We start from the raw sequence: 20,658 nt of genomic DNA, 5'->3' as shown, positions 1-20,658 counted from the left end.
ACATCATATATTTTGCTACTTACAGTTCCAATCATGGTACCATTGCCAAGATTTCAGATGCCTCCCAGACCACCTTACAATCCAGGCAGCCACACCAGTTAAAGGAATTTCACCACACTGGTGAGCATAGTGAGGAACAATGACACCCAGATCCATCCTGCTAAAAATCTGGAAAGCAAAAAGAGGTTGCAACAGAACCCCATAGGACCACTCACTGGTGGGAGGAGACTGGATTAATGAGCTGCCATGTACCCTCACAGACATTATAAAATACAATTCCTCTAAATTAATAAAAACAATTATAATTAGTTCAGGGCTCACTATCTCTTGAGACACTACTGCTTTCTGTTAGGCTAAAAACAAACTAAATAGGCTTACCCCCAACTGACCCTCACCCTTGACCCAAAAAACTCTCCAAAAACAAAAAATCTCTGGGACTGGGGAGGTTTAACTCCACAGACCCAAGCTCACTTTTTGCTGTCTCTTCCTCCACACCCGTGCAAAACATCAATTTTCCAAGCTTGTTCACCAAGGTCTGTTGCCAAGCGCCAGAGACTGAGGCTGCAGCTATATAGAAAAGCCACATGTTTATGCCTACTCATTTGTGGTAAAATGTCTGAATGTATTCACCCCTACTTGAGTTGATGTTTCTTTTTAGATGTAATGCTTAATGTGAAACAGCGAAAGGGCAGGAACAGTACTGTAGATCTACTCACTCCAATAAATGTTTAACATAATAGGTGTGGAAAAGTTACCCACAGGACTAGGATCATGATAAATTATTGTGAAGAATTTGCTTTATACTGGGTTTGACCGATGGGCCATTTAACCCAATATTGTTCACTGTAGTTTGGCCACAATATTTCAGGTTTAGGGAGACTTCTTTCCTAGGCTTACTTGGGCATTGCTAGCATTCTTTGGTGGTCTCTCATCGAAATATAAGCTTTTAAACTCAGACAAAAGGAGGTGTGCTCACCTGATCAGAGGTGCTATGGTTGTTTTAATGAGGCACAAATAGTATCTGAACAAAGTCACTTGCAACAGGCGACTTATTTTTCAATGTAATGTTTAATATGTCCCAAATGTAAAATTTGCTATAAATCTTGCCTTCGCCTTGAAATATTTCTATTTATAATAGTGCCAATGCCCACAATCATTTGCCCTATTATATAAATGTCTGCCATTTGTAATATTTGCAGTTTGGGAGTATTATGAATTGAGTGTCATTTCACCCAAAAATTTCTCTATTAGTTTGAAATATTAAATGAGATTCTTTGAATGCAAGGGATCCCAAACCAGCCTCTCTATAGAGAGATTCAGTTATCTCTTCAGCCTGTTGACAATGTTCTGTTCTGAGTTCATTATTAAGCTGAAGAAAACAAAACAAACAAACATAAAGGCAGCATTCACATATCTTTATTATATTTATTTAAAATATTTCTAGGCAGAAGACTTTCTAAGCTCACTTATATGATAATATTCCAGATGATTAAACATTCATTCAATACAGCAAACAGAAGCAATAAAACTGTGCTGCTCAGACAGTGCTGAAATCTAAAATGCAATTTAATCTAAAAATATAGAACAATCCAGAAAGGCACAGTCAAGGAAAGCCAAATAAAACAAATAAGTCTTCAGAGTTTCCTAAATAATTTGCTGTGATGAGTCTCGATGGATCACAGATGGCAATCCACTACACTTTGGATAAGAGGTCCTTTCTCAGGTGCTTGCCCATTTTTCTGGCTTTGAAGCTGGGCAAGAGAAAAGGCTTTCCATTGCCAAATTTGGGCATGGTTTTCCAGAGCCTTCTCCAGCAGCCCATTAACCACATGACAACAACAACAACAACAACAAAGATGGATAACAATGCTTGAATGCAAATGGTTGCCAAAAAGGATGTATGTGCCACCACAGAATAAGACCTTGTTTTTATTCTAATTAAACTGATACCAGGAGTCAGTTATGAAAGGGAAATATCCATGCTCATTTCTACTTCAGTCGTGTACATCTGAATGTGTGGATAATATTATTCATTTCATTATTGTGGGCCAGATCCACTTATTAGCCACACTAGAGTTCATCCATTTAATCAATGAGATGTATATAACCGATGATTTACCAAGCTGCCATTGATTCAATAGGTCTACTCTTGTTGGGACTAAAAGTGGATTTAACTGATAGGTTTCAGAAAACATGGACTTTTAATTAACCAAGAAATCCAAGTATTATGCATAGTTTTGAAGTATTTTGTTCATATAATTTATATATCTTTGACATAATATCATATTACTGAAAGAAAGGAGTGGGTGGTTTAGAGATTAAGTAAAGAAAAGGAGTTATATTTGCATAAGAATTCTCCTCTATAGTTAGACTTTATTCTTATAATTTTCTAGCTAACTTTTCTTTTGAGCATTTCAGTTAATTTGCTTCTTGCACTGTTGAGTACTATCCCATGCAGAGTGCCATTGGAAATATCCATTGCATTACCCTAATGTTTCCTAGGGATTATGAGTCATCTTTAGTAAAGAGCTGTTGCAAGCAGAAGTGATGAAGAGATAAAATCAACGATTCTAATAATTTAAGAAGTCCTAGCAGGAGTTTTATTTCTCCTAGTCACAAAGAGAATAGAAACTTAGCTTTATCTTAACCCTTAATTATGCTGGATATAAAATCATTTGCTTTCCATTAGCAGAAAGCCTACCAGTGTATGGCTACAGGAAGCCTATAGCTCCCTTGTTGCAATAGCTCCACTGGCTGACAGTCTTGTTTCCAGGCACAATTCAATGTGCTGGTTATGACCCATACAGGTTGGGTCTAGGCTATTTGCAGGACTGTATCTCCCCTTATGGGCCCTCTGAGGTCTACTGGAGAGGCCTTTCCCTCTTGCTTCTCCCTCTTGTTTGGTGGGAACAAGGAGTTTTAATATTTTAAAATGTTTAATGTTTTAGCTTTATAAATTGTTCAATTGCTTTTTAAATAACCTGAACTGTGCAGCAAAATTGCTGCAGGGGAAGGAGCCTCTTTGTTGGCCTCCATGAATAGGAAGCCAGTTGGCAGTGACAACTTGACCTGACTGGCCAAGTTGTGCCACATAAGGGGACAACTGTGAAGGTTATTTACGCCTATTGCTCCCTTGATTGAGTCTTCTCTTTTTGTAACCCACTTACCTACCCTTAGTGCAATGTGAGCATTCAAGAGTTAGGTAGGATTTTCTCCCCACTTTGCATGGTTTTTTTTGTTTTGTTTTGTTTTTTTTTTTTTTTGGCCTTGGCCTACCCCATACAGTATTATCCAAGTTGGGACTTGGATAAATGGCTTGAGGTGGTGTCTTTAAATAGATTTCCCTTGACAGGTAGTGTGGGGAAAAGATTCTTACACCGTGGCACCTTGACAGGTAGTGTGGCAGTTGGTTTCTGAAGCTGCATCAATGGGGTAAGTGTCTGAGAGGTGTGGGAAGGAAGCTACCTTTGGGGCTGATCTGAGATCTATTCCCTCTTAGAAAGTTCAGTGTCTTGGGAGGGAAATCACCTAGTCTTGACCTTCCAAAGATGACTGGCCAAGGTAGGAACCAATTCCCTTTGGATTGTCCTTGGGGGTCTGGCATTTTTCCCAAGGGATAGCAGGGGAAGTGTCATAGGTTGACATCTGGGTCTCAACTGGACCTGCACCAGGTTTCTTCCCCCTTGTTTATCAGTTTGCTTACTCCCAGGCCTCAAACAGTTAAATAGGTTTTTCAGGTCAATAAAATGGGTCTCGTTTAGTCCATTTATTTGTGTCTGGTTTTCTTATTTCATGATTGGTCAACAATTATACTTATAGTTTTATCAAAGTTTTTGGATAGTTTTGAATCTATGTTGCTTTTAAACATGTTGTCAACTGCCTAGGGTTCCATTATTAGGTGAAATATGGTCTATGGACTTAATAATAATAATAATAATAATAATAATAATAAACCAATAAATAATGAAACGTTTGTCATTTATGTGAACACTACAATAGTTTCATGAAAGAGGTATTCTCTACCAGTGAAAGATGGATTACTTCATGACTCAACTTGACTATTTGTACAAATTATTTTGTGGGTCTCAGGCAAGAGTGTGCAGAATCATCTTGATTGTACCTCCTGGGAAATTCAAAATCACTTCACTCTACCTTGCCAGAAATCTCTTGGATGTGTGAAGTAAGCAGAAACCTCTGTGTGCACCTAAAAAAAAGTCATTTCAACAAACGTTTGGGGTCAACTCAAAATATTACATTCTCAAATAGACTGAAATAATCTGTGAAACTCCCTGTCATTTTTAAGATCAGAGAAATCACTGACAATATATATTGTTATGTTATTGTTACCATCTGGCTTTTGCACCCATTCCTACATTATCAGTAAGGATATGTGCAGACTATGTGTCATTGTGTATGTAGGTACTGCATGGATAGGGCCATCATAGTGGCATTAGTGTTAGGAGATTATTGCATTGCTTTTAAAGCACCTTATCCCTATTAGGATAATGGTGCATTGAATTTTAAAACTGGGTGTTATCGCACTTGATGGTGGCGAGGAGAATACAACTTGTATGCAGTCCAGATCCTGGCCGCACTTATCCATTTTAAAACCTTTGTAGCAACAGAAGGAATGAGTTGTTCTAGAAACCTTTTAATAAGCAATGGAAATACCTTCTAAAAATAACACTCCAATGTTCTTTCTTAAAAGCAGTGTTGAGCTCCTAATCATAAACTGGAGGCTGAGGTAGGTCAAGAATGAGTTATGGGGATATCAGTCCCATATAAATGATTTTACATAAATGTAACAAATAAAAATATATTGGCGGGTTACAGACCGGCATTTCAGACGTCCTCAGGACGTCCCAGTTTGAAAAAGGCGTCTCTTCTAGATGCCCCTACTCCTATTATGGACAGAGTCCGTAACAAATGGCGGCCGCTGTTCCACACAGCGGACGCTCTGCATCCGCATGTCGCACCCCGGAAGTGACGCCGCAAGTGCGCGACTAGCGCCTCGCGGCATCTCTTCCGGGGAGGAAGAAGGAGCACGATTTTCACGCTCTTTCTTTGCTGCGTCCGGGAACCGCGCCGTTTGGCTGCTGCGGTTCCCAGACACAGGAACCGGCAGCGGCAGCAGACCGCCACATTTCGTCGGTCTGTAACCCGCCCTTGTATTGGTTCTTTCAAAGAAGTTTTCCCAGGAAGCAGATATCATCCTCTAGTTAAGAAGTATCAGCAAGATTTAACTAACCATCTTCATGGAGGCTAGGTATTCTGAATATTCTGGTCCAAAAAGTATTATTTCCATACTCTAGATCTGAGCTATGTAATTGTGTCCATGTTTGGACAGAACTGATTAAAATCCAGAGTTTAGTTAATATCAGATACCTAAAAAAATTAAATATGTATACAAAATAATAGGTATGAGCTACTTCATCATTTTGGACTCTAACCTTTTATTTTATTTTTTGTTATTTTTATTTTTTACATTAGAAGAAGAGGATATTTGCCAAACAGCATTTATTTTTGCTACAGGATCATGCCAACCAACTATGAAACATTGTTCCTTAAAAAACAAGGGATATTTATGATATGTTTGGTAACTAGGATTGTCTTGCAGTGTTTAAAATAGACCTGAGCAACCCTGTTGAGAAAACCTGCTGCTTTTAAAGCAGAGGTATCTTGATGTGCCTTAGTTTTCTAACCTAATTAAAACTCAGGAGGATTTGTAAAGTCAGAAAGATGCAGAACTGCCATTAAAAGGAAGAATATTTATGTAGGAGAACAACAAGAATAATGAAGGAAATAGGTCATTTTGCAAATGCATTTTTGGACAAGAAGAGAATGAGGCCTAGTTTACAAGAGAAAGGTTAGGAGTTCAGTGTTACCTTATAGGATTAAAACCATAATGGATACAATGTGCAGATCTATATAATCAGACTTCTGTATCCACCGAGCCTGCTTCCATGGATTCAACCATTCATGGTTTGAAAATATTTTTAAAAAAATTAAAAAGCAAACCTTGATTTTGCCATTTTATATAAGGGAGACCATTTTACCATACCATTGTATATAATGGGAATTGAGCATCCTTGTTGTTTTTACATCCTTGGGGTGTGCATGCTTGAATCTAACCCCAGTGGGGGAACCAAGGCCCAAGGTATTGGGTTATAAATCATGTCACAAATAGAAATGCTTAAAAGGTGGTGGGGGGGAACAGGGAAAATTGAAAATGTCTTTCTTGAGGGTTGGGAAATGAGGGTTGAGTAGAATCTCAAATACACATGAGTCTTCACAGTTTGAAGACTCATTCTGCGCAAAACTCTCATGTGGTGTTTTTGTGCAGAAAGCAGCACTTTCAGCATAGGAAGCATAATTATTTCAGAAGAAATTAGTATTTAAATTAATCTTAATTTTTGTACATAAAATGCTGTTTTCTGCACAAAATAAGAGAAATTTGTGCGGAATAATTTCTCAACAACATTTTTTGTGCAGGAAAGAACATTTTGTTGTTGTCATGTGCCTTTAAGTAATTTTTATTTATGATGACCCTAAGGTGAACGTATCAAGGGGTTTTCTTAGCAAGGTTTACTCAGGGGAGGTTTGCAATTGCCTTTCCCTGAGGTTGACAGCATGTGACTTGCCCAAGGTCATCCAATGGATTTCATGGCTAAGCAGGGAATCGAATCCTGGTCTCCAAAGATACAGTCCAACATTTAAGCCACTATGTCATGCTGGCTGTCAAAACAGCATTTTATGCATAGGAAATTATACAGCTTTTCTTCCCAGAAAATCCTGTTGTCTGTGACAACGTACCATGTGCAAATTTTGCTCAGAATAAGTACTGTATTGCAAATAATATTTGGAAAATGTACAGTTTTTGAAGCTTTTCATCTACCAGAATGCTCAACTAAGATGCATATGGAAGCATCCATATTAATTATACTGCCCCCACTTCTATTTCTTTCTAGACACTGTTTTATTTTCCCATTTAGGAAAGGTAATGTTAGTCCATACATAAAGCTAAATGCAACATGATGTCAGTGATCATCCACTAGCACCGTAGGACTTTGTTTCCCTTCTGTTTCCTCAACTTCTAGAACAGGTTTGAAAGTGCATGATGTTTTAAGGCAAGGAGAAATCTTCCTCCTTTCAGTTCAGTTGGTGGAAGCAGTTCCATTAGTACAACAACTCCTGGGGAGCCATAATATGGAAAATGCATGACAGGCAATGTGCATAGACATATGATCAACTTTCATGTTTAGTATTGAATTCAGCAGTTTTGAAGATTATAAAATAGGATGTGTAATGCATCCTGAGGGCCTGATGTATTCAAGTACCTGTCAAACAAGATTGTGTAATTCCCAAGATGAAACCATGTCAGATATATTACATTACATCATACAGATGCAAAATACAAATTATGTATACAAAGGAAGCTGACAGATGTGTCAAGCCCTCCCAGGTATAGTTACACTAGTTCCCAACATACACCAGGGCATAGCCCCATGGGCTGAGAGTTCCCTGTAGGAAAAGTAAATTTCCTTACCTTGGAGCAAGAGCAAAGGTGTACACCCCTGCTAAAAGATTATAATAGTCTTTCCCTTTCATTCACACACACACACACACACACACACACACATATATATATATATATATATATTCTGTGTGAAAAAAGGTCTTTGCTTGATCAAGAAGTGAGGAGGAGACCATTTTCTTCCTCTTGGTTAGCTTGGGGTACTCTTATCTGAAAGAGATGGTGTAAGTTATAGGCAGAAGCAGGTGCAAGACTGTGTATAGTTGGGAGTTGTGCTTGCTTGGCATCAACTAATCTGTATGAGAGGACTACCATAGTAAATACAAAATCCCCAATACATTTGACTATACAAGACTCTATAAATGAAAAATGTTGTACGTGACACTGTCTGTTCATCATTCTTTTGGTACCCATCACAATACTGGATGCCAAGCCAAACATATAGGCAGTGGTGCATTGAGACTGATACACTTTCTGGATAACAGAATGCTTAGAAAGTCCATAACACAGGCATGCAGATCCTTTGACTTCTGAAATGTCTCCACTTGGCCTATGGGGACATTTATTCTTGCCTTGTTCTGCACCAGCAGAGAGCTAAAAATATCCTCCTGTTGCATCCTAAAAGCCTTTTGTTAACAGGCAAGACAGTTCAAGTTGCCAACTTTGTGGCATGGGAAAAGACCAATGAAATACACAATGTAATTCAGTGTAACTTATGGAGTATTGCATATAAGATATAAAATGGGGAAATATATGTATTAAAAGTTATATATATATATCTGTGAGAACTTGACTGCAGAGAAATCACATACTTAATTGTCAAGAAAGCACCGTCTTATTAAAAAGTTTGTATGTGCAGCGCTGTGTAAATTTACAGCGCTATATAAATAAAGCTTAATAATAATAATAATAATAATAATAACCTCACACAGTAAATATGAGCCAATGTGGCTTGTAATAACCTTGAGCAGATGCAATGTGCTTAATTGTGATCAAGATAAGAGGACAGCCAGTAGATTTGGCCAAGAATAACTTTTTGCAGGTGCACTGGTTTAGGATTTAGAATGGCAGCCAGCCAAAGTCCTCTAGTGGGCCACAGGTGGGTTTATAGTTAAATACAGTTGGCCCTTCTTATACATGGATTTTTTATACATGGATTCAAGCATTCACAGTTTGAAAATGTTCAAAAAAAGGTATAAATTTCAAATATCAAACCTTGATTTTCCATTTTTATAGGGGACACCATTTTGCTATGTCATTATGTTTAATGGGACTTGAGCATACACGGATTTTGTTATACACGGGGGATCTTGGAACCAAACCCCAGCATATAACAAGGGTCCACTGTATATTTATTTTGATCCGTTTTCAAAATCTGTGATCTCTGTTAGGTCCTTCGTTTTGATTTATTTGGATTGGTAACTGATAATCTGGGCAAGACTAAGGAAAGACTTTTTTTTTCACGGATCAGACTGCCCATTGAAGAAGAGTGCTGCCTTTGACAGCTGGGATGTTCCTGATAGATTGATCGACTGCTAACCTGCCCAAACATGCTGAATGATGGTACTGGTAAGATTAGCACCTAGGATACAGTATGTGGAAATAGATATATGTCTCAATATGGATGCCTGTTAGGATGCATGCTTATAACAAATGCTGTGAAGATTTAACAATGCTCAAGTAGAGTAACAACTTGAATGTCTCTGTTTTCACAGTTACTTCTTTGGAGGCATGTCATGCCTCAACAGATGAGTTTGTATTCTTTGATGGTTATGGATATAATACAAGAGGCAGAATTTTGTGTTTAAGAAAGCCTTTTAAAAATGTCTGTATAATGCCTTAATGGACACTGTGGAAAGTATGAAGAACTGACTATAATGATGGATAAATGAGTAAATTATGATGTTTAAGGTGGTAATAATTACCTGTGTGTTAACTATTACAAAACCTGTTAAAGGGATGCAAAAGGATAAAGCTGCAGTCCTTATGAAACTTAATTACCCTATACCAAGATGTGGTGATATATATGATGTCTTACATGTAATGTAATGAAATGAAAGCAAGTGCCCAGACATTGATAAGTCTGTGTTTCTCCCAAAGGGGGTGGCACATATTTGTGCTTACAGTATGCATACAATAAATAGCCTAAAAGATTATCAAAGAGACTGTTTGTTTCCCATATAAATATCTTGAGATGTAGTGTTGATGTTAACTCAGCCTGTTTGGTTTAACCATCATCATGAACTGGGCCAGAAGATGAGAATGGAACCCCAGACAGAATCCAGATTGCTGAGCTGACATGGATCCTGGTCAAGGATCCTTAATCCTCCAGTCTTAAGGGATAGCAGTGGACAACCAAGCTTGTTTCACTTCCCAAGCCTACTTGCTGTTGCTCTGTCTCTTAATCTGTCTTAATTTGTGAATGTATGTCTGTTGTTTTGTAATTTGTACATGATATGTGTGCTTATGTATCTGTAGATACATGCAGGTATTATAAACGTATCTGCATAGGAAAGTGTCCATTTGACTTAGTCTACCAAACTACCTCTTTCCTTCTTAAATTTATGATGCATATTTCTGGAACAAAAGGTGGCACATAAGACAATCATGGCAATAGGTGATTGAAAATATAATTGAAATTAAATTGTTAACAATAAATTGCAGCATTATCAATTACATTTGAATTGAGTCCTCAGCAGACTTTTCTTTTTGTGGGGAGGGACATGTCTACCCAATGCTGGATTTAAATACGAATTGAGTAAACAACAGTTTGGAGCACTGGAGTATAAATGATATCTACTTATGACCTTCCCTTAATTCAAACAATATTACTGGAGTCTCCCTTTCCCCTGTCAAACTGGCAGTCATGAACATTGTCTCTCTTTGTCCAACTTGCCTGCTCTCTTGCCTCATTTCTATGTATTTTCTTTGCCACCTGCCCATGATATTACTTTATTCCTACATGGCAAGGCCTGTTGTAACTCTGAACTTGCTTGTGATGTAGTAGATTGGGTTGGACATTCCTATTAGTAATGAAAATTTGAAATGAAAATTAATAAATTGAATTGTCCTTTTAGAAATGATCTCAGTGTCAAAGGGAAGGGGGGAGGGGGAAAAACACAAACCATCCCTCATATACTAAAGATGTTACCAACAGCAGTGTCTGCATTTATTCTTCATAAGTGAATGACTGCCAGTTGGAAATATAATCCAAACAATAAGAAAAGCTAATAGATGACAGATTCAAACAGGTGAATATTGGAATGCATTAACGGATGATAAGAACATTATTTGAGAGTCTAGCAAAAGATTTCAAAAGCATCAATAAGAATATGTTAAATATATTAGAAGCAGAACACTTGCCAGATCATTCACAGAGCTATTCTACCTCCAAGGTGAAAAAGATGCAGTCAAGGATGACAGACTGCAGAGAAGCTAAATGAATTATTTGCATCTGTCTTCATGAAGCAAAAAAATAATGTGTATCCACTTACAAATTAGTTCCCCCCCCCCTCTTCTTTTCAGATGAAACATCTGACACATTACTGAAAAGTGGTTGCAGAGGAAAGGAATATAATACAGAATGGAATTTCAATCAGTTAAAAATGTAAAATTGCTAAGGGCACGTGCTATATTCAATATTCAGACAAAAGCATTATAGACTTCTGCATGTATGAATGTGCTCTGAGGGCCAGATACAGATCCCCTGAGACATTCTAATATATATTACTAGGAGTTGCATATATGAAAATATATCTTCCTCTTCTATACTGGCCATCCAGTCCTACACCTTTTCAGGCTTTAAAGGTCAGGGCATGAAGAAAAGTAGAAAGACTCAGACTTGAGAGCTCTGATGTGAGTCTTTCATCTGTTAGCTGGATAGTGGTTGCCAAATCTGAGGAAATCACCATGCTTGTAAATTGACTTTTAGACTCATTTTAAGTTCCCTGATGAGGCCTGCAGACTAGTAAATTATATATTGTAAACTCCCCTCATATATTTTAATATATCTCCTCCCTCCCTCTCTTTCTTCCTGGTGAATTTTACATCAAAACAAGCAAGCTAATGGTACTTTGGAAGTCCTCCCCCCGAAAAAAGTGAGTTGTTTAGAAAGCTAAGTGGACATATTTCCAGTCCAAACATTCTATACTGAAGTATTAAGTAGGGATTAAGAAGAGGGGAGTATGAGATATGTGAACCCATGAGATACTGTTGTTGTTTGCTTGACAGGTGAACTCATGAGATATTGTATTTTTGCTTGTTCTGCTCAGGCTCTTGGGAAGAGATGGCATTTCCAAACAAAAAGAAGTATGCTTATCTTCAGTTTGTTATTGGATATGTTTTTAAGTAGTGAGTAGGTGCAACTGGAAAGACTGCATCTGTACTGCAGAAAGAAAGCAGTTTGACAATACTTTAGTTGTCATGGCTCAATGCTATGGAATTCTGGGATTAGTAGTTTGTGGTGCAACCGAGTTCTCTAACAGAGAAGGCTGAGTAGCTCACATAACTACAAATCCCAGAATTACATAGCATTAAGCAATGACAGTTAAAGTGATCTCAAACTGGTTCCCCCCCCCTTCAATGCAGATAGAGTCTTAAAGATGTAGAGCTAATCAGTTACCCTGGGTGCAAGCAAGAAGAGATTGCCAGTGAGGGCGGCGCCACAGTAATAACAAAAGCCAATCAGTAACCAAAGTTAGGGTTGGCCAAAAGCATGAGGTCTGGATCATTGTACAACCCACCGTTGTAAGATAATGGCATGTCATATAGAGCAAGGCATCGGGATGAGCTAGGGGCTAATCTAACGCCTTCTTGGAACTATGCAACCTGCTGATTGCATTTGAAATCAAGCCCCTAGTCACCGGGAAGCGGTGTGACGTTATGGCCCCCACAATGGCCACAACGCATGCCCTCATCGCTCCTGTGTCCCATAGGGACTCCAGATACAGTGCTATGCAATCTTATAGACCATGCCTACCAGATCCAGAACCTCTGCTGCTGCCCCAAAGTTGTGACAACAACCACCCACCCTAGGGAGGGCGGGTGGGAGAGCCGAGCTAGAATGGTGCCGCGTGGATGCCGCATGGCCTTTATATAGGCCACATCTGCAGGTGGGGGCCTTGAGGGGAGTCGCCCCACCCCCAAGAGCAGCCAGTCAATTGGCTGCCTTGAAGGACTGGGGCGACCATATAGAGGGGCCTCCACCTCCCAGAGCGTTGCTGCGAGAGGTGGAAGTCCCTCCTTTCCTCCCCCCCGGCTGGCCAATTAGAAGATAGCGCGCCCCAGCAAAGCATGCTGGGGTGCACCAAGGATCGCGGCGCCTGGCCCCCAGCGGCAACGTGGCCAGCCCAGGGGATTCGGGCAGCTGCCTTGTCTTAGGTGCACATTTATTTCTTTATTGGATTTATATTGCACTTTTCTCCCAAAATGGGATCCAAGATGGCTTACAATTGTTTAAAAAAACAAAAACAGTTAAAACATTGATAACAAAATTTAAAAGAGATTTAAATATCTATATTATTAAAAGCACTGTTAAAACTATTAAAGACACTTAAAACATATATACAACATAGGTCCAAAACACACTGCCAAAATAATCCAGTATGAGACCACTTTCACTGCCCTGGCTCAATGCTAGGGAATTCTGGGAACTGTAGTTTTGTGAGATATTTAGCAGCCTTTGTTAGAGTGCTCTGCTACACAATTACCCTACAGTTCCCAGAATTCCCTAGCACTGAACCAGTGCAGTCAAGGTGGTCTCAAACTGGATTATTTCTGCAGGACCATAGTTTTACTAAAAGAGTTTTTTTAAACAAAAATAAAAATAGAGTCCACCACATTACACATAGAACAACTTCACAATTAACAGTGAAAAGGGATGCCTAAATGTCTTCACCTGTTGGCAGAAAGAATGTCTTCACCTGTTGGAAAGATGGGCATCCTATGGAAGGGAGTTCCACAGTCTGGGAGAAGCTACAGATAAAGCTTCCTCCTGAGTCCTCACCAACAGTGCTTGTGAGGATGGTGGGAGTGTGAAAAGCCCTCCCCTGTAGATCTTAATTCAGAGGCTGGCTTATATAAGGATATGTGGTCTTTCAGAAAACCTAGATCCAAGGTCTGTATTGGACTTTAAAGGTAAAAAACATCACTTTCGATTCTGCCTGAAATGAACTGGTAGCCAATGTACCTGTTTCATCAGGAGGGTCATGTGATCCCTATAGCTAGCTCTGGTCAACTGCATTTTCAATCCGCTGAAATTTCTGAACAGTTTCCAAAGGCAGCACCATGTAGTGTGAGATTGTCACACACACTTTATTCCGTCATCTTCCCAATGAGATACGCATATGTTTAACTTCAAAGATGGGTCTTACCACATTCTCCCATATGCAGCCCAAATGCAACCTGAGCTTATCCCATGGCTTTTCAAGCATGGGATTTTTCCCTTCATTGAAAAGCCACAGGATAAGCCTGTGTTGCACACAGACTGTGTATGGATTGCAAATCAGTGAATGTGGTAAGACCCATCTTTGAAGTTAGACTTCCATGTATCCAATTGGGAAAATGACAGGATAAGGCACACGCGATAATCTCCTGTGTTAACAGTAGGCCAGATGGGATGTAACTAAGGCATGTGTCAAAACAGTGAGATCTAACTTCTCAAGGAATGGGCACATTTGTTTAAACTGTACAAATGCACTCCTGGCCACTGCTGCTCAGATCCTAGTCCAGGAGCACACCCAAAAGGTGAACCTGAGATTTCAAAGATACTGAAAGGCTGAATCCCTATTTCTTCATTTGCCTTCCAACTGACCGGGATCATTTCTGTGTGGATTAAGTTTCAATTTGTTCACCCTCATTCAGTCCATTATTGACAACAGAGAATGACTTAGTGAAGAAAAGGCTTTCTTAGAAGGAAAGAAGAGATAGAGTTGTGTGTCATCAGCATGCCAATGACACTGAATCCCAAAACTCCAGATGACCTCTCCCAGTAGTTTCATATAAATATTTAACAGCATGGGGAACAGAAGGATCACAAAAGCACAGGCCCTTGCACACTATCCAATAGCACAATTATCCCAATCTAGCTTCCATGGAAACATTCTCTGTAACCCTGGGATTTTCATTTTAGGGAGGAGTAGTTAAAATTTTTAGCCAGATAATTCCAATGCCTCACCAAACTAAAATTCCCACAATTTCATAGAATATAGCCATCATTAAAGTGAAATAATGGGGCTGAAACTGTGTAATGCCAAAGACTCTCTTTCTTCTAGCAGTCCTCATCCAAACTACCATATCTCTGCTGTTGACATTTCAGTTGAATAGTTCTGCCTGGTCTATTTGTGCAAAGTTGTATAATATCATGTACATCAATGGTACTGCACAAATAAAGTGCTATGATGATAATTGTATATTATTAATATCTAAATAAGCCACTTGGAATGTGAATAAATCAAGGGGAGAATGAAGTGGGAAGTCTTTTGTTAGGATCATTTGTACCATTAGATGAACATAATTTTAGGCTGCAAAATGATGACTTCACAGCACAATTAATGACAGAAGACACAGAAGATGAAGCACTATTATTAGCAAGTTTTAACTTACAATCAAAGGTGATATTTGGAACTATTTGCTATTGGATCAGCAGATTACTTCTCCCATCATTGCTGTAAGCATTTTGAGTGCACAACCTCATTATTGCATTATATGCCTTTTACGTCTCGGCATTTTTAACAGCCATGAACCTTTGGCTTAATTCCATTATGATTACTTTGAATTACAGAATGGCAAGTAATAAACAACAATATATTCCGGTGAATTTGTTCTATTGATTTTCCCCCCTGCAAATATTTTCACAATCATTCATTTTGGCATGCTTTCCTTTGCATTCTAAATCTCTAAAGTTAAAATGTGTCCCAGGACCTACATAGTGAACAACATTGCAGGGAAGGGGTCGACTTTTTATGGCCTCCATGCTGATGAGGTAAGGTAAGACCATGCCAGGCACAAGGGTCCTATACAGACAGGCCAAAATAAAGCTGTTTCGGGTCACTTTGGAGGTATGCTGATTAAATTATGCATGCATTCTAAGAGTCCAGGAGCTGCACCAAAGCCACACTCCTGTCCTAAGGACTGGAGTGTGGCTTTGGTGCGCCTTCCAGACTCTTAGGACACATGTATCAATTAAACAGCATACCTCCAAAGTGACTCGAAGCAGCTTTATTTTGGCCTGTCTGTATGGGCCCAAGGCCAGTGTTTTCAGTCTTTACTGTCCTCTTCACGGCCTCTTCAGATTTTATCTCAGCATACCCTCTCACCTCCAATGCAGCATGACATTATTGCCCACTTAGAGGTTTGGAATTCCCTTTTGCACCTTTCCCTAGAGTTGTCTATAACACACAGTTTCTGGGGGATTTTGATGATTGGCTATGGGTGTTGTCATGAAATAAGCAGTCATTTGGCAGGTAGTGGGGGCAGATAAAGTAAGGCCCCATACAGACAGGCCAAAATAAAGCTGCTTCGGGTCACTTTGGAGGTATGCTGTTTAAATGTTGCATGTGTCGTAAGAGTCTGGAAGCCATGCCAAAGCCACAATCCAGTCTTAAGGAATGGAGTATGGCTTTGGCGCAGCTTCTGGACTCTTAGGACGCATGCATCATTTAAACAGCATACCTCCAAAGTGACCCGAAGCAGCTTTATTTTGGCAGTCTGTATAGGGCCTAAGAATTTCACTGTACACCTTGGTACCCTTTTAGTGAAGTGCAGGGATCTTTAGGTCCTGTGAGTAGGGTGGTGGAGGTGGCCCTGGGGATTTGCTCTCACTTTATGTCATATAATGGGGTGTGTGCCTCAGGTCTGCCTTGTAGTAGATGGTCAGCCAGGGGACAATCCAGTTATTGGATTGCCATTGGGGCTGAGGTGTTTCCCCCAAGGGAAGGCTAAGGAGATTGTCAAGGGGTGACACCTGGCCTTAGCTGATCCCTTACTAGGTTGCCTCTCCCTTTTGCTCCTTTCCAGTGTGAACCCAGTTTTACCCCAGTTTATATGTCAAATAAAGTGTTCCTTGTTTAACCCAGTTTTCTGTGTCTGGTCTTTTATTCCATGGTTGGTCAGCAATAATCTTAACAACACGGCTATAGCTAACCAGCCAGAACTCATACAGGGGAGGCTGAATGTACAAATATATCAAGCAGAAACAGAAGTGTTCCTTTCTTCCTTTTTTTAAAGGGTTTGGTTAACAGGTGTATTAATTGAAGTAGAATCCCTAGCATCGCAGTTGCAAGGTACAGATTGTGCATTTGCAACATCCTTAATGGAAAAAATGTAAGGTGTCCCTTGTTTGAACCTCATTTCAAGAACTGTGTTTTGTGCACAGTAATACCACTAGAGATCCAGTGTGTGTGTGTGTGTGTGTATTCATTCAATGGATTGATGCCACCTAAGGAAAAGCTTTAGGCCTTATGAGAGATACTTCAGTGCCATCAAGTGAAACAGATTTGTAGCTCCCCCCATGTCACACAAATGATGGAAGACTTGCCAAAAGCTTTACAAGGATGTTATCCTTATCCAGCTAAAATCTAAAAATAAACAAACAAGTAACTCTAAAATATTTTATTTAACAAGTCCAAGAGTGTGTTTACAATGCATAGTTACAACACTTTCATTCCAGTTCATCTATCTGGCTCTCCCTATCTTATCCTATACTTTGCAATTTATTGAAGCAACTGCTATACAGTGCCCTACACTGCAGCAGTAAAGCTTCCTGGCAAATTATGTCATGAAACTACAAATCCCAAGGTTCTAGAAGGATTCTAGAAAATAGTCATGGTATTTAAAGTGATACTAAAGTGTTATAATTGTGTAGTGTGGCTATCTCTTCACTGATGGAGATAAATGAGGGAAAAGGGTATCTATGACACATGTTCCTGGATTGTCTTGTTTTCTTTTTCTGGAATTGCATTTTACAGATAATTGCCCTAATCACAGGCAAATCAATAAGACATGGTAGAGCTTTGCTAATGTCATCAGTCTTCTTCAGTGAAAATGAGCTCCTGTTCCACAACAATCTAATCAAAATGTTGCTCGCTGCAGCTTGTTTGAAAATAGCTATGAATAGGAACTTTCCAGAGGCATTTCTCTTGAAAGGATAGTTAGGTAAGGTACAACCTATTATTTGAGGGGAAAAATACAACCCAATAGTTATAAAAAGGTAGTGGGAAAACTGGGACTCTTTTTCTTTTCTTTTCTTTTTTGCCTCATTGTGATCTCAAAGGCCAATATTAGTGGTGCCAGGTAGCACAGTAGGATGCTGTGCAAACAGCCATAGAGTGTTGCTCTGGAGTGCTCCAGAAATTTTATAGAAAATTTACAGCAAAAGGAAAGTCTTTAAAAACGTGCCCAGGTTCGATGTGGAACTGACCTCACATCAAGAAAACAGTCCATAGTCAAAACAGGGCTTTGGTGCTGCATTGTGAAGACAGCTCATGGAGAGGATGGGAGGAAGCTGGTCCATGTGGTCCATGTAGAACACTGCAGATTCCAAATGGATCAAGGAAATTATTTTTAAAATATAAAGATACCAAAAAAATTATTTGTGCAATAATCCAAACTATTTATAAACCTCAAAATGATCAATTATTGGTGTTTCAAAACAGACATGCAGCACACAATGTGATATACAATAGAAAAATTAAGGCCTGAATAGCCAGGCCAAAATAAAGCTGCTTTGGGTCACTTTGGAGGTATGCTGTTTAAATGCTGCATGCGTCCTAAGAGGCTGGAAGCCATGCCAAAGCAACACTCCAGTCCTAAGGATTAGAGCACAGCTTTGGCACAGCTTCTGGACTCTTAAGATACATGTGTCATTTAAACAGCATACCTCCAAAGTGACACGAAGCAACTTTATTTTGGCCTGGCTGTTCAGGCCCTTAGAACAATATATTCCAGAATAACTGAATACAGCTGGTCCTTCTTATACACAGATTTTTATACAAGGATTTAAGCATACACGGTTTGAAAATGTTCAAAAAAAGTATAAATTTAAAATATCAAACCTTGATTCTCCATTTTTATAAGGGGCACCATTTTGCTATATTTGATGGGACTTGAGCATCCACGGATTTTGTTATACACGGGGGACCTAGGAACCAAACCCCAGCATATAACAAGGGTCCACTGTATACTGGAACCCAGATGTAACTCTATTGTATACCACATCGTGTATTGCATGCCTCTTTTGAAACATCTATAATTAATCATTTGAAGTTTTATGAACAGTTTTGATTATTTCACAATTGATATCTTTATATTTTAAAGTATTTTCCTTGATCCATTTGGAGTTTATAGTGTTCTGACTGTCAAAGGGATAGTCCTGCGGGTTTCCCCTGATTGTTGTCATTTGGCCCATGTAGAGAAGCCCATGAACTCAAACTATGTATAAAGATGGTGAAGTGTAATGTTCTGCCATCAGACACAGGCAGAGAAGAAAATGGAGGTGATCAGCCTTGTGGCAACATGAGAGAGCTTTCTCTCTATGGCCAGTCAGTGGTGATTTGGCTCAAGGATGGGACTGTGTCAGGGGTGCAATACAGCAGACAGTTAAAACTGTTTTCCTCTGTTACTGATGTGATGTTTATTTCCTTTCATAATAAAATTTATTTGGAGGAGGAAGGAGGGGAGGAGAGAGGTGCCAAACACTCAGGACATCCTCTAGTTTCTTCACTAGTGAAAATGTATTTCAACTTTTCTTAAACTAAGGACCTCAGCACTTACAGAGATCTATTTCCACTGGATCCATGTCAATTCTTATCCTCTATACTCTACTATGGTAATGGTCTTCTTTGGGTAGGCATGAGGAGAATTTTATTTAGTCTGCAGATTTAATGTACTGATCTGATACATATTTCCCAGAACAAGAGGAACATCAGGACACTATTATCTTTCCGATTCTGCACCTTCTCCAAATTTTTCAATACGATTCTCAACCCCCCCTTTTTTTTAAAAAAAGAGAGAGATAAAGCATACAAATGTGCATACATTAGAGGATTGTAAATACAAAAATGCAGGTGTTAGATGGGTGTGGGCATAGAATTGTGAGATTTTAAGGTGTTATCTCAGCTTAGCACAGGCCAGACTCAAACTTGTTCAGCTCGTGAAATGTTGTATTATGAATCTTTTGATTGTGATTTTAGGCAAAAGTGAGCCCATCCTAATTCTATAGAAAAACTGGACCAATGATTTGCAAGTCAACTGCCCAGTTAATAAATTGCAGTGCAAACAGCAAAATAAAAACAAAACACCTTACTGTAGATGATACACTTTTTCCTACACTATATTTCCACAAAGATAGGTGTTCAGAAGAGTATTAGCCTTTATGTGCAAAATCGGAGCAGAAACTTTGACTTCCTAAGCACTCTGTTCATTATGGCAAAGTTGACCTTCCTGAACTGGCACGATGAAGCTGTTTAAGGCTGACTAGTCCAGCAGCAATCCTCTGCCTGATTTACTGCTGGCAAAAGAAATACATTCAGGAGAAAATGCATGAAACACAGAGATGGAGAAAAAAAATAAAAAGAAAAGAAAAGAAAGTGGACTGCAAATACATTTTCCTGTATTTGTCACTAAGAGTGCCCTATACACCAAAAGGAACAAGGCAAAATGAGTCTTCACCTTCTCTTTCCCCCTCTGTGAAATTAAGCACACACACACCACTTTCCTTCTCTTGTTATTCCCAATAGATGAAATGCAGTCATGTTCAACAGGCAAACCTCTGTAATTCTGTCTGGTTTAAAATAACTGTGAAATATACCTATTTGTATCTGACAGCAGGTTTGTAAGAGAGCATTGATATTTCATAGGACAGGCCTTGGAGTAATTCCAAAATGGTGGATTGGCTTCTTATGTTGGAACACAGGCATCTTTTCCAAGCTGCCAAAAATGGATTCAATCAAGGAAAGACAGCTGTTGCATTTTGTGCCCCTTGAGAAGTTTTAAATCCCCTAATATTTGGCCTCAGGGAAGAAATTGCTAGATAAATTTTAAATTTCACTTTGAACAAACTCCAGGGGCAACCTGCTTATGCACAGAATTGCTCTGACAAATGCTGATAATATCATCAAAAATATTGT

The sequence above is a fragment of the Sceloporus occidentalis genome, unplaced genomic scaffold, assembly GCF_023333645.1.
Source record: "Sceloporus occidentalis isolate IW3139 unplaced genomic scaffold, rSceOcc1.0.p SCAF_3, whole genome shotgun sequence".
Classification (NCBI taxonomy): domain Eukaryota; kingdom Metazoa; phylum Chordata; class Lepidosauria; order Squamata; family Phrynosomatidae; genus Sceloporus; species Sceloporus occidentalis.
The sequence above is the reverse complement of the archived record's forward strand: the minus strand, read 5'-3'. Positions refer to the sequence as shown.